The sequence below is a fragment of the Arachis hypogaea genome, chromosome 10 (assembly GCF_003086295.3).
Source record: "Arachis hypogaea cultivar Tifrunner chromosome 10, arahy.Tifrunner.gnm2.J5K5, whole genome shotgun sequence".
NCBI lineage: Eukaryota > Viridiplantae > Streptophyta > Magnoliopsida > Fabales > Fabaceae > Arachis > Arachis hypogaea.
This window is the reverse complement of record NC_092045.1, coordinates 33,256,166-33,269,247: the sequence shown is the minus strand read 5'-3', so window position 1 is coordinate 33,269,247 and position 13,082 is coordinate 33,256,166. Positions and strand designations below refer to the sequence as shown.

General features: G+C 41.5%; 1 non-coding gene across 1 annotated transcript; it reads right to left on the bottom strand.

Annotated features, from left to right (window-relative positions):
- Nucleotides 1–5,473: 5,473 nt before the first annotated feature.
- Nucleotides 5,474–5,581, bottom strand: LOC112718764 (small nucleolar RNA R71). The gene has a single exon (XR_003161091.1). It is a non-coding gene; the product is annotated as a small nucleolar RNA R71 (small nucleolar RNA).
- Nucleotides 5,582–13,082: the final 7,501 nt, after the last annotated feature.

The following is a 13,082-nucleotide window of genomic DNA, read 5'->3' as shown; positions in this document are numbered from 1 at the left end:
ATCCGCGCGACGCGATCACGTCGCTCACGCTGTCGCGTGGGATCAGTGTATGTGCATGTGGCCGAATTTTCTGGGCGTTGGATCTTTACCCCGATTTCCAAGTCACGCGACCGCGTGGAAGATGTTCTGTCGCAATGGACGCGATCGCATGATCGATGCGGTCGCGTCGCACGCCACTTTTTTTATGCAGAATAAGATGCAAATGCAGATGCCAAGAATGTTATGCAAAATTCCAGGTTTAATCAAAACTCAAGAACAAACAGAATAGACAAAAGTGAAAACTGAAAAAGGGACGATCATACCATGGTGGGTTGTCTCCCACCTAGCACTTTTAGTTAAAGTCCTTAAGTTGGACATTGGATGAGCTTCCTGTTATGGTAGCTTATGTTTGAATTCGTCTAGAAATCTCTACCAGTGTTTGGAATGCCAGCATCCTCCGGGGTCCCAAACAAAGTACGCAAAGCCCTTGTGTGAGTTCAAATAGACTTGTAGGCTCCCGGAGTATTGAATGCCAGAATAGACTCCAGGATCCCAAACTTTTCTTCTACTCCCGTCTTTGTCGTGATCTACATTGGTCCAGTCGGGTGATGAGTTATCCGAATTCTCACTGCAGTGACCAAACGGCTTCCAAGATCCTTTAAATTGAGCTTGACACCAATTCTTGCACCTCAAGTTGAAGTGCGAACCCTTATTGAATCTTGCATACCAGCGCTGAGTGCGAGTCATATCCATTTTCCTCTTAAAACTGCAGAGAGCTCTAAGCTGGCCATCTGTTTCAAGTAAACCATATTCAAGTGGAAAAGTAAAGATAAAAGGCAAAGGTGTTACCCACTTGTAGTTTGTAATTGGTGATAATGGCCGTGGGATAGGTGTTTCCAATGGTTCTGTAAGTTCTACTCCCTTATAATCTTCTGTGAATTCTTTCACTTCAACCATATCTTGATCAGAGTCTTTAATTTCTCCCTCATCATCGCTCAAGTCATATATTGGAGGTTGAGAAAAATCTACCTTAGCATCATCTTCATATTCACTCAAGGAAGATTCTTCTGTCTCAAAGAATTCACTTGCGGATGCAAGTTTGTCACCAAGAGAACAGTACTCGTGATTATCATCATCAAGGAAACCTGCGTCCTGGGTTATTCCGTCCAGTTCTTCATAAGATATTTGCATTGGAGGTGGTGCAAAATCCTCTTTAGCGTCAATTGTAACATCCTTGACAGAGTTCACCACAACTCTGGATTCAAGTGGCGGTTCGGCATCTTCTAAATCTTCAACCAACTCTTCTTCTTCTGCAATGACAGCTTCCTCTACTTGTTCCAGTACGAAGTTATGCTCTATGCTGTTCACTGGAGTTTCTAGCGTCTTCTTCGTACTGCGTTCTTCATTGGATTCTCCACATAAAACCATGGGAGTCTGTTGAGGGGCTGAACGTCTGGAAGATAATTGATTTATTGCTTGCTCCAGTTGATAAAGGGTTGTGATGAGCGGATAATTTGTACGCTTTTTGGCATTGTTTTTAGTATGTTTTTGGTATGATATAGTTAGTTTTTAGTATATTTTTATTATTTTTAGTTAAAATTCACTTTTCTGGACTTTACTATGAGTTTGTGTGTTTTTCTGTGATTTCAGGTATTTTCTGGCTGAAATTGAGGGACCTGAGCAAAAATCTGATTCAGAGACTAAAAAGGACTGCAGATGCTGTTGGATTCTGACCTCCCTGCACTTGAAGTGGATTTTCTGGAGCTACAGAAGCCCAATTGGCGCGCTCTCAACGGCTTTTGAAAGTAGACATCCTGGGCTTTCCAGCAATATATGATAGTCCATACTTTGCCCAAGATTTGATGGCCCAAACCGGCGTTCAAAGTCACCCTCAGAAATCCCAGCGTTAAACGCCGGAACTGGCACCAAAATGGGAGTTAAACGCCCAAACTGTCATAAAAGCTGGCGTTTAACTCCAGAAAGAGTCTCTACACGAAAATGCTTCAATGCTCAGCCCAAGCACACACCAAGTGGGCCCGGAAGTGGATTTTTATGTCTTTTACCCATCTCTGTACACCCTAGGCTACTAGTTTTCTATAAGTAGGACCTTTTACTATTGTATTTTCATCTTTGGACATCTAGTTCTTAGATCAGACTTTGGTAGCTATCTTCATTTTTATGCTATCTTAGATCATTGGGAGGCTGGCCATTCGGCCATGCCTAGACCTTGTTCTTATGTATTTTCAACGGTGGAGCTTCTACACACCATAGATTAAGGTGTGGAGCTCTGCTGTACCTTGAGTATTAATGCAATTACTATTGTTCTTCCATTCAATTCCGCTTGTTCTTGTTCTAAGATATCACTTGTTCTTCAACTTGATGAATGTGATGATCCGTGACACTCATCATCATTCTCACCTATGAACATGTGACTGACAACCACCTCTGTTCTACCTTCGATTGGGTGAATATCTCTTGGATTCCTGATTGCACGATGCATGGTTGATCGCCTGACAACCGAGTGCTCGCCTGACAACCGAGCCAACCATTCCGTGAGATCAGAGTCTTCGTGGTATAGGCTAGAACTGATGGCGGCATTCAAGAGAATCCGGAAGGTCTAACTTTGTCTGTGGTATTCTGAGTAGGATTCAATGATTGAATGACTGTGACGTGCTTCAAACTCCTAGCAGGCGGGGCGTTAGTGACAGACGCAAAAGAATCGATGGATTCTATTCCGGCCTGACCGAGAACCGACAGATGATTATCCATGTTGTGACAGAGCATAGGCAACGTAATCACTGAGAGGATGGAAGGTAGCCATTGACAACGGTGAAACCCTACATAAGCTTGCCATGGAAAGGAGTAAGAAGGATTGGATGAAGACAGTAGGAAAGCAGAGAGACGGAAGGGAAGGCATCTTCATGCGCTTGTCTGAAGTTCCTACCAATGAATTACATAAGTACCTCTATCTTTATCTTTATGTTTATTTCGTTCATCATCATATCCATTTGAGTTTGCCTGACTAAGATTTACAAGATGACCATAGCTTGCTTCATACTAACAATCTCCGTGGGATCGACCCTTACTCGCGTAAGGTTTATTACTTGGACGACCCAGTGCACTTGCTGGTTAGTTGTGCGAAGTTGTGTAATGCCATGGTATTGAACACCAAGTTTTTGGGGTTCATGACCGGGGATTATGAGAGTTGTGAAAGGTATTGTTCACAATTTCGCGCACCAAGTTTTTGGCGCCGTTGCCGGGGATTGTTCAAGTTTTGAGCAAGCTTTTTGTCCGGTAACATCAGTGCCAAGATCCGGCAACAACACCAAGTTTTTGGCGCCGTTGCCGGGGTTTGTTCAGTTTGGACAACTGACGGTTCATCTTGTTGCTTAGATTAGGTATTTATTTTTTTCGAAATTCTTGAAGATGAATTCTAGAGTTTCATGATGATTTGTTGAAGTCTGGCTGGCTGAGAAGCCATGTCTAATCTCATTGGACCGAGGTTTCAACTTATCATCACAAGAGCTTGTTGATCTTTATCAATCTTGCTTTTGGAGCAGTGATCTGCTAAGGCTTGGCTGGCCATTGGCCATGTCTAGTGTTTTGGACCGAAGCTTTCTTTGAGAGCTTGGCTGGCTGTGAAGCCATGTCTAATTCCTGGACCGGAGTCTTAGACTAGCATTGCACTGATTCCTGGAATTCTCATTGAGAATTTTGATACCTTTTTCCACTTAATTTTCGAAAAAAAAAATTTACAAAATCATAAAATCCAAAAATTTCTTGTTTGAGTCTAGTGTCTCATCTTAAGTTTGGTGTCAATTGCATGCATTCATTCATGTGTCTTAGTGATCTTCAAGTAATTCTTGATGATTTCGTGCTCTGATCTTTAAATTCTATTGACTTGAGTGTTTTGAGTGTCTCATATGCATTCTCATTTTGTTAGTGTCAGTAGTATACAAACTGCTAAGTTTGGTGTCTTGCATGCATTGTTATTTGATTCTTGTTGCATTTTGATTTTTCCTTATTATTAAAAATCCAAAAATAATTTTAATTTGTGTCTTTTCAAGTCAATAATACAGAGAATTGAAGATTCAGAACATACAGCAGAGGAATTGCACAGAAAAAAGCTGGGCGTTCAAAACGCCCAGTGAAGAAGGACAGACTGGCGTTTAAACGCCAGCCAGGGTACCTGGTTGGGCGTTTAACGCCCAAAAGGGTAGCATTTTGGGCGTTAAACGCCAGAATGTGCACCATTCTGGGCGTTTAACGCCAGGATGGCTAAAGGGGGAAGATTTTGTTTTCAAATCAAATTTTTTTCAAGTTTTCAAAATCTTTTCAAAATCAAATCTTTTTCAAATCAATTTTTCAATCAAATCTTTTTCAAAATCAATTTCTTTCCATTTTCAAAGATACTTACTATCAATTAATGATTTGATTCAACATTTCAAGTATGTTGCCTTTTCTGTTGAGAAAGGTTTAATGTTTGAATCATATCTTTTCTTGTTAGTCAAGTTTTTAATTTTCAAAATCAAATCTTTTTAAAATGTTTTTCAAATCATATCTTCTCAATCACATCTTTTTAAAACCAATCATATCTTCTTAACCACATCTTTTTCAAAATAATTTTCAATCAAATCTTTTTGATTTCTGATTTCAAATTTTTTCAAAAAAAACACTTAATTTCTTTTCCACTTTCATTTTCGAAAATCAAGTAGTGTTTTCAAAAATGTTTTCAAAATCTTTTACTTAATTTTCGAAAATTACTTCCCTCCTTCTCACATCCTTCTATTTTCGGACTAACACTATCCCTTAATGCAAAATTCGAACTCCATCTCCTTTGATAAGTTCGAATTTTCTACTTCTGTCTTCTACTTTTCTTTTCTTCTGACACCTAAAGGAATCTCTATACTGTGACATAGAGGATTCCACATTTTCTTGTTCTCTTCTCTTTCTTATGAACAGGAGCAAAGACAAAAACATTCTTGTTGAGGCTGATTCTGAACCTGAAAGGACCTTGAAGATAAAGCTAAGAGAAGCCAAAGCACAACTCTCTTTAGAGGACCTGACCGAATTCTTCAAAGAAGAAGAACACATGGCAGCCGAAAACAACAATGCCAACAATGCAAGGAAGGTGCTGGGTGACTTTACTGCACCTACTCCCGATTTCTATGGGAGAAGCATCTCTATCCCTGCCATTGGAGCAAACAACGTTGAGCTTAAGCCTCAATTAGTTTCTCTAATGCAACAGAATTGCAAGTTCCATGGACTTCCATTGGAAGATCCTCATCAGTTCTTAGCTGAGTTCTTGCAAATCTGTGACACTGTCAAGACTAATGGGGTTGACCCTGAGGTCTACAGACTTATGCTATTCCCTTTTGCTGTAAGAGACAGAGCTAGAACATGGTTGGACTCTCAACCTAAAGAAAGCCTGGACTCTTGGGAAAAGCTAGTCAATGCCTTCTTGGCAAGGTTCTTTCCACCTCAAAAATTGAGTAAGCGTAGAGTGGAAGTCCAAACCTTCAGACAGAAGGAAGGAGAATCCCTCTATGAAGCTTGGGAAAGATACAAACAATTAATCAGAAAGTGTCCTTTTGATATGCTTTCTGAATAGGAGCATCATAGGTATTTTCTATGATGGTCTCTCTGAACTGTCCAAGATGTCTTTGGATAGCTCTTCTGGAGGATCTCTTCATCTGAAGAAGACGCCTACTGAAGCTCAAGAACTGATTGAAATGGTTGCAAATAACCAATTCATGTACACTTCTGAAAGAAATCCTGTGAACAATGGGACTAGTCAGAAGAAAGGAGTTCTTGAGATTGACACTCTGAATGCCATTTTGGCTCAGAATAAAATATTGACCCAACAAGTCAATATGATTTCTCAAAGTCTGTCTGGAATGCAAAATGCACCAAGCAGTACTACGGAAGCTTCATCTGAGGAAGAAGCTTATGATCCTGAGAACCCTTCAATGGAAGAGGTGAATTACATAGGAGAACCCTATGGAAACACCTATAATCCTTCATGGAGAAATCATCCAAATTTTTCATGGAAAGATCAACAGAGACCTCAACAAGGTTTCAATAACAATAATGGTGGAAGAAACAGGTTTAGCAATAGCAAGCCTTTTCCATCATCTTCTCAGCAACAGACAGAGAGTTCTAAGCAGAATAACTCTGACTTAGCAACCATGGTCTCTGATCTGATCAAAACCACTCAAAGTTTCATGACTGAAACAAGGTCCTCCATCAGAAAATTGGAAGGACAAGTGGGTCAGCTGAGCAAGAAAATTACTGAACTCCCTCCTAGTACTCTTCCAAGCAATACAGAAGAAAATCCAAAAGGAGAGTGCAAGGCCATCAACATGGCCGAATTTTGGGAGGAAGAAGAGGCAGTGAACGCCACTGAGGAAGGCCTCACTGGGCGTCCACTGGCCTCCAATGAGCTCCCCAATGAGGAACCATGGGAATCTGAGGCTCAAACCGAGACCATAGAGATTCCATTGGACTTACTTCTGCCATTCATGAGCTCTGATGAGTATTCTTCCTCTGAAGAGGATGAGTATGTCACTGAGGAGCAAGTTGCTAAATACCTTGTAGAGGATGTTCTGGTTAAAGTTGAAGACCATTACATCCCTACTGATTTCATAGTCCTAGAGACTGGGAAGTGCATGGATGAATCCATCATCCTTGGCAGACCATTCCTAGCCACAGCAAGGGCTGTGATTGATGTTGATAGAGGAGAGTTGATCATTCAAGTGAATGAAGAATCCTTGGTGTTTAAGGCTCAAGGATATCCCTCTGTCATCATGGAGAAGAAGCATGAAGAGCTTCTCTCAAAACAGAGCCTAACAGAGCCCCCACAGTCAAACTCTAAGTTTGGTGTTGGGAGGCCACAACCAAACTCTAAGTTTGGTGTTGAACCCCCACATTCAAACTCTAAGTTTGGTGTTGGGAGGTTCCAACATAGCTCTGGGCATTTCTGAGGCTCCATGAGAGTCCTCTGTCAAGCTAATGACATTAAAGAAGCGCTTGTTGGGAGGCAACCCAATGTTATATTTTATCTATTTTATTTTGTTATTTTCTCTTTTTTGTAGGTTGATGATCATGAGAAGTCACAAAATCAATGAAAAAAAGCAAAAACAGAATGAAAAACAGGAAGAAAAACAGCACACCCTGGAGGATGCACCCACTGGCGTTTAAACGCCAGTGAGGTTAGCTGTTGGGCGTTTAACGCCCAGTCTGGCACCATTCTGGGCGTTTAACGCCAGAAAGGGGCACCAGACTGGCGTTAAACGCCAGAAATGGGCAAGAAGCTGGCGTTAAACGCCAGAAATGGGCACCAGCCCGGCGTTTAACGCCAGAATTGGCACAAAACGAGATTTTGCTTGCCATTTGGTGCAGGGATGACCTTTCCTTGACACCTTAGGATCTGTGGACCCCACAGGATCCCTACCTACCCCACCACTCTATCTCTTTTTCACCCATTCACCAATCACCTCAACACCTCTTCCCCAAAAACCCTTCACCTATCAAATCCCATCTTTCTCTTCACCACTCACATCCATCCCACAGGATCCCCACCTACCTCACCATTCAAAATTCAAACCACTTACCCACCCAAACCCACCCTCAAATGGCCGAACCCTACCCTTCCCCTTCTCCTGTATAAACCCTCCTTCACTCCTTCATTTTCACACAACATACACACCACTTCTCCCCTTCTTGGCCGAAAACAAAAGCCATTCCCTTTCCCCTCATTTCTTCTTCTTCTACTCTCTTCTTTCTTCTTTTGCTCGAGGACGAGCAAACCCTTTAAGTTTGGTGTGGTAAAAGCATTGCTTTTTGTTTTTCCATAACCATCTATGGCATCCAAGGCCGGAGAAACCTCTAGAAAGAGGAAAGGGAAGGCAAAAGCTTCCACTTCCGAGTCATGGGAGATGGAGAGATTCATCTCAAGGGTGCATCAAGACCACTTCTATGAAGTTGTGGCCTTGAAAAAGGTGATCCCCGAGGTCCCTTTTTCACTCAAAAAGGGTGAATATCCGGAGATCCGACATGAGATCCGAAGAAGAGGTTGGGAAGTTCTTACCAACTCCATTCAACAAGTCGGAATCTTGATGGTTCAAGAGTTCTATGCCAATGCATGGATCACTAAGAACCATGATCAAAGTGTGAACCTGAATCCAAAGAATTATCTTACTATGGTTTGGGGGAAATACTTGGATTTTAGTCCGGAAAGTGTGAGGGTGGCATTCAACTTGCCCATGATGCAAGGAGATGAACATCCTTACACTAGAAGGGTCAACTTTGATCAAAGGTTGGACCAAGTCCTCACGATCATATGTGAAGAGGGCGCCCAATGGAAGAGAGATTCAAGAGGGAAGCCGGCTCAATTGAGAAGGCATGACCTCAAGCCCGTGGCTAGAGGATGGTTAGAGTTTATACAACGCTCAATCATTCCCACTAGCAACCGGTCCGAAGTTACCATAGACCGGGCTATCATGATCCATAGCATCATGATTGGAGAAGAAATAGAAGTTCATGAGGTTATAGCCCAAGAACTCTATAAGGTGGCGGACAAGTCCTCTACCTTGGCAAGGTTAGCCTTTCCTCATCTCATTTGTCACCTCTGTTATTCAGTTGGAGTTGACATAGAGGGAGACATCCCTATTGATGAGGACAAGCCCATCACCAAGAAGAGGATGGAGCACACAAGAGACCCCACTCATCATGAGATCCCTGAGATTCCTCAAGGGATGCACTTTCCTCCACAAAACTATTGGGAGCAACTAAACACCTCCCTAGGAGAATTGAGTTCCAACATGGGACAACTAAGGGTGGAGCATCAAGAACACTCCATCATCCTCCATGAAATTAGAGAAGATCAAAGAATCATGAGAGAGGAGCAACAAAGACAAGGACGAGACATTGAGGAGCTCAAGCACTCCATAGGATCTTCAAGAGGAAGAAAGAGCCGCCATCACTAAGGTGTACGCTTTTTGGCATTGTTTTTAGTATGTTTTTGGTATGATATAGTTAGTTTTTAGTATATTTTTATTAGTTTTTAGTTAAAATTCACTTTTCTGGACTTTACTATGAGTTTGTGTGTTTTTCTGTGATTTCAGGTATTTTCTGGCTGAAATTGAGGGACCTGAGCAAAAATCTGATTCAGAGACTAAAAAGGACTGCAGATGCTGTTGGATTCTGACCTCCCTGCACTTGAAGTGGATTTTCTGGAGCTACAGAAGCCCAATTGGCGCGCTCTCAACGGCTTTTGAAAGTAGACATCCTGGGCTTTCCAGCAATATATGATAGTCCATACTTTGCCCAAGATTTGATGGCCCAAACCGGCGTTCAAAGTCACCCTCAGAAATCCCAGCGTTAAACGCCGGAACTGGCACCAAAATGGGAGTTAAACTCCCAAACTGGCATAAAAGCTGGCGTTTAACTCCAGGAAGAGTCTCTACACGAAAATGCTTCAATGCTCAGCCCAAGCACACACCAAGTGAGCCCAGAAGTGTATTTTTATGTCTTTTACTCATCTCTGTACACCCTAGGCTACCAGTTTTCTATAAGTAGGACCTTTTACTATTGTATTTTCATCTTTGGACATCTAGTTCTTAGATCAGACTTTGGTAGCTATCTTCATTTTTATGCTATCTTAGATCATTGGGAGGCTGGCCATTCGGCCATGCCTAGACCTTGTTCTTATGTATTTTCAACGGTGGAGCTTCTACACACCATAGATTAAGGTGTGGAGCTCTGCTGTACCTCGAGTATTAATGCAATTACTATTGTTCTTCCATTCAATTCCGCTTGTTCTTGTTCTAAGATATCACTTGTTCTTCAACTTGATGAATGTGATGATCCGTGACACTCATCATCATTCTCACCTATGAACATGTGACTGACAACCACCTCTGTTCTACCTTCGATTGGGTGAATATCTCTTGGATTCCTGATTGCACGATGCATGGTTGATCGCCTGACAACCGAGTGCTCGCCTGACAACCGAGCCAACCATTCCGTGAGATCAAAGTCTTCGTGGTATAGGCTAGAACTGATGGCGGCATTCAAGAGAATCCGGAAGGTCTAACCTTGTCTGTGGTATTCTGAGTAGGATTCAATGATTGAATGACTGTGACGTGCTTCAAACTCCTAGCAGGCGGGGTGTTAGTGACAGACGCAAAAGAATCGATGGATTCTATTCCGGCCTGACCGAGAACCGACAGATGATTATCCATGCTGTGACAGAGCATAGGCAACGTAATCACTGAGAGGATGGAAGGTAGCCATTGACAACGGTGAAACCCTACATAAGCTTGCCATGGAAAGGAGTAAGAAGGATTGGATGAAGACAGTAGGAAAGCAGAGAGACGGAAGGGAAGGCATCTTCATGCGCTTGTCTGAAGTTCCTACCAATGAATTACATAAGTACCTCTATCTTTATCTTTATGTTTATTTCGTTCATCATCATATCCATTTGAGTTTGCCTGACTAAGATTTACAAGATGACCATAGCTTGCTTCATACTAACAATCTCCGTGGGATCGACCCTTACTCGCGTAAGGTTTATTACTTGGACGACCCAGTGCACTTGCTGGTTAGTTGTGCGAAGTTGTGTAATGCCATGGTATTGAACACCAAGTTTTTGGGGTTCATGACCGGGGATTATGAGAGTTGTGAAAAGTATTGTTCACAATTTCGCGCACCAGGTTGCAGTAAGTTATTTTATTGATTCTTCAAGGCGAACTTGTGATTCTGGCTTTGATGGATATGGGTATGGTGTATGGGGGAGTGGTGGTTCTTGGGAGTAATTGGATTGGTGTTGGGGTGGATAAGGATCGTATGGTGGCGAATGGTGAAGAGAAGCTTGTGAGTGTGGTGGTTTGAGGTTATGTTGAGAGGATGGTCTATAGGCATGGGGTGGGGCTTGTTGGTAGTTACAAGGTTGTCCACCATATCTTTCAGCTGGATATGCATTGTAGAATGGTCGTTGTCCATGATATCTTGGAGGGTGTTGTTGCCTAAAGGGTTGATTAGTTCCTCTTGACTCCATCCATCCTAGATTGGTCTGACCTTGATGTATATTCCTGCTGTGGTTTCTATTTCCATCAACAAAGTTAGAACCAAACTCAAAGCGAGAGGGGTGAGAATTCATAGTAGTTATCAGAAATAAGGGAAAAAAAGGAGAAACAAATAAACAAGTGAAAGAAAATTTTTTTTTGAAGAATATTTAAATAACCAATAATAAGGCACACGTTTGCAATTCCCCAGCAACGACGCCATTTTGACGTTGGAATTTTTGCTAGTAAAGAATTTTATAAAAATAGTCGCGTTGTAGATATAGTTTCTAAACCAACAAAAATCCTTTCGTGCAAACGTTTTAGTTGTCACAAGTAACAAACCCTTTTGAAATTGATAACCGAGTATTCAAACCTCGGGTCATCTTCTCAAGGAATTGCAGGGAAGTATGTTCTTATTATTGGTTATGGAGATTGTAAATTTGGGGTTTCAAGAGTGAGGAGTGAATATGGCAATTAATTTAAATAGCAACTAGAATAAATAAATACTGTAAAGCAAACTTTTGGTAAGGTAGGAGAAATTGGAAGTCCAGACTTAGTTATTCTTATCAATAATAATGAAAGTTGAATCTTAATTCCACTTAGTCAACCTTTGCTAAAGCAAAGGAAAGTCAAGGGACTAATTAGTTGACCTTCGAATCCTATTTATTTCCTAAGAAAAGGTTGGGATTATTGAAGTTCAGTTCAATTAGCAAAGATAACAGTTATCAATTATGTTAAGCTAAGATAACTCCTGAGTTACTGATTTCTAAACCAAGACCAAAAAGAGAAAAGTAAATTAATTCTACTGGAATGAAAATGTCTTCAGATTGGGAATAATCAATGGCATAAATAAAAGAAGGTAATATTAAATTGAAATACCTCAAATAACATTAAATAAGAAAATCATCATGAATGTGGCATAAGCCAAATAGGCAACATAACTAATACAAGCAAGCATTAAAGTATCTGAGAGTAAGAGATAAATATAAAGTAAAAGAACATTGAACCTGGGATCGAGAGTTACTCCTAAAACTAAGAGAAGTCCTAAATCCTAAATCCTAAAGAGAGAGAGGAGAGAACCTCTCTCCAAAAATTAGATCTAAATCATGGAAAGTGACTAAAAATTCAGAGACTCCCTGAACGGATGCATTCCTCCGCTTTATAACCTCTAATCTATGCTGTCTGTACCTGGATCTGGGACAAAAGGGCTTCAGAATTTGCTGAGGCGTATTCTGTAAATTCTGGTACGAGGCCTCTGTCACGCGTCCGCGTGGGTCACGCGGTCGCGTCATCTGGAGTTCTTCTTATCACGCGGTCGCGTCGGTCACGCGTCCGCGTCGTATGCGATTCACTCAAGTCACGCGGTCGTGTCAGTTATGCAGCCGCGTCGCTGCTTCTTCGCTCTTGGCACGTGATCGTGTCGTCCATGTGATCGCGTGGATGCCAGTTTCTTCAAAACTCCGTTTTGCACTTTCCTTCCATTTTTGTACGTTTCCTTTTCCATCCTTTAAGTCATTCTGCCTTAGAAGATCTGAAACTACTCAACGAACTAATCACGGCATCAAATGGAAATAAAGGTAATTAAAATAATTAATTTTAAACCATAGGAAACGTGTTTTTTCACATACATCACATAATAAGGAAGGGAAAATAAAACCATACAATTAATATGAATAAGTGGGTGAAGGATTGAATAAATCACTCAAACTAAGCACAAAATATCTCACAAAATATGGGTTTATCACTGGGGCTAAGACTTAAGCTTCTCACGTGCCTGGGCTGTTTCTGGAGTTGAACGCCAGGTTGTAACCTGTTTCTGGCCTTGAACTCCAACTTGTAACCTGTTTCGGGCGCTGAACGCCAGACTGCAACATAGAACTGGTATTGAACGCCAGTTTACATCATCTATCTTCACGCAAGGTATGGACTATTATATATTTCTGGAAAGCTCTGGATGTCTACTTTCCAACCCAATTGAGAGCGCTCCAATTGGACTCATGTAGCTCTAAAAAATCCATTCCGAGTGCAGGGAGGTCA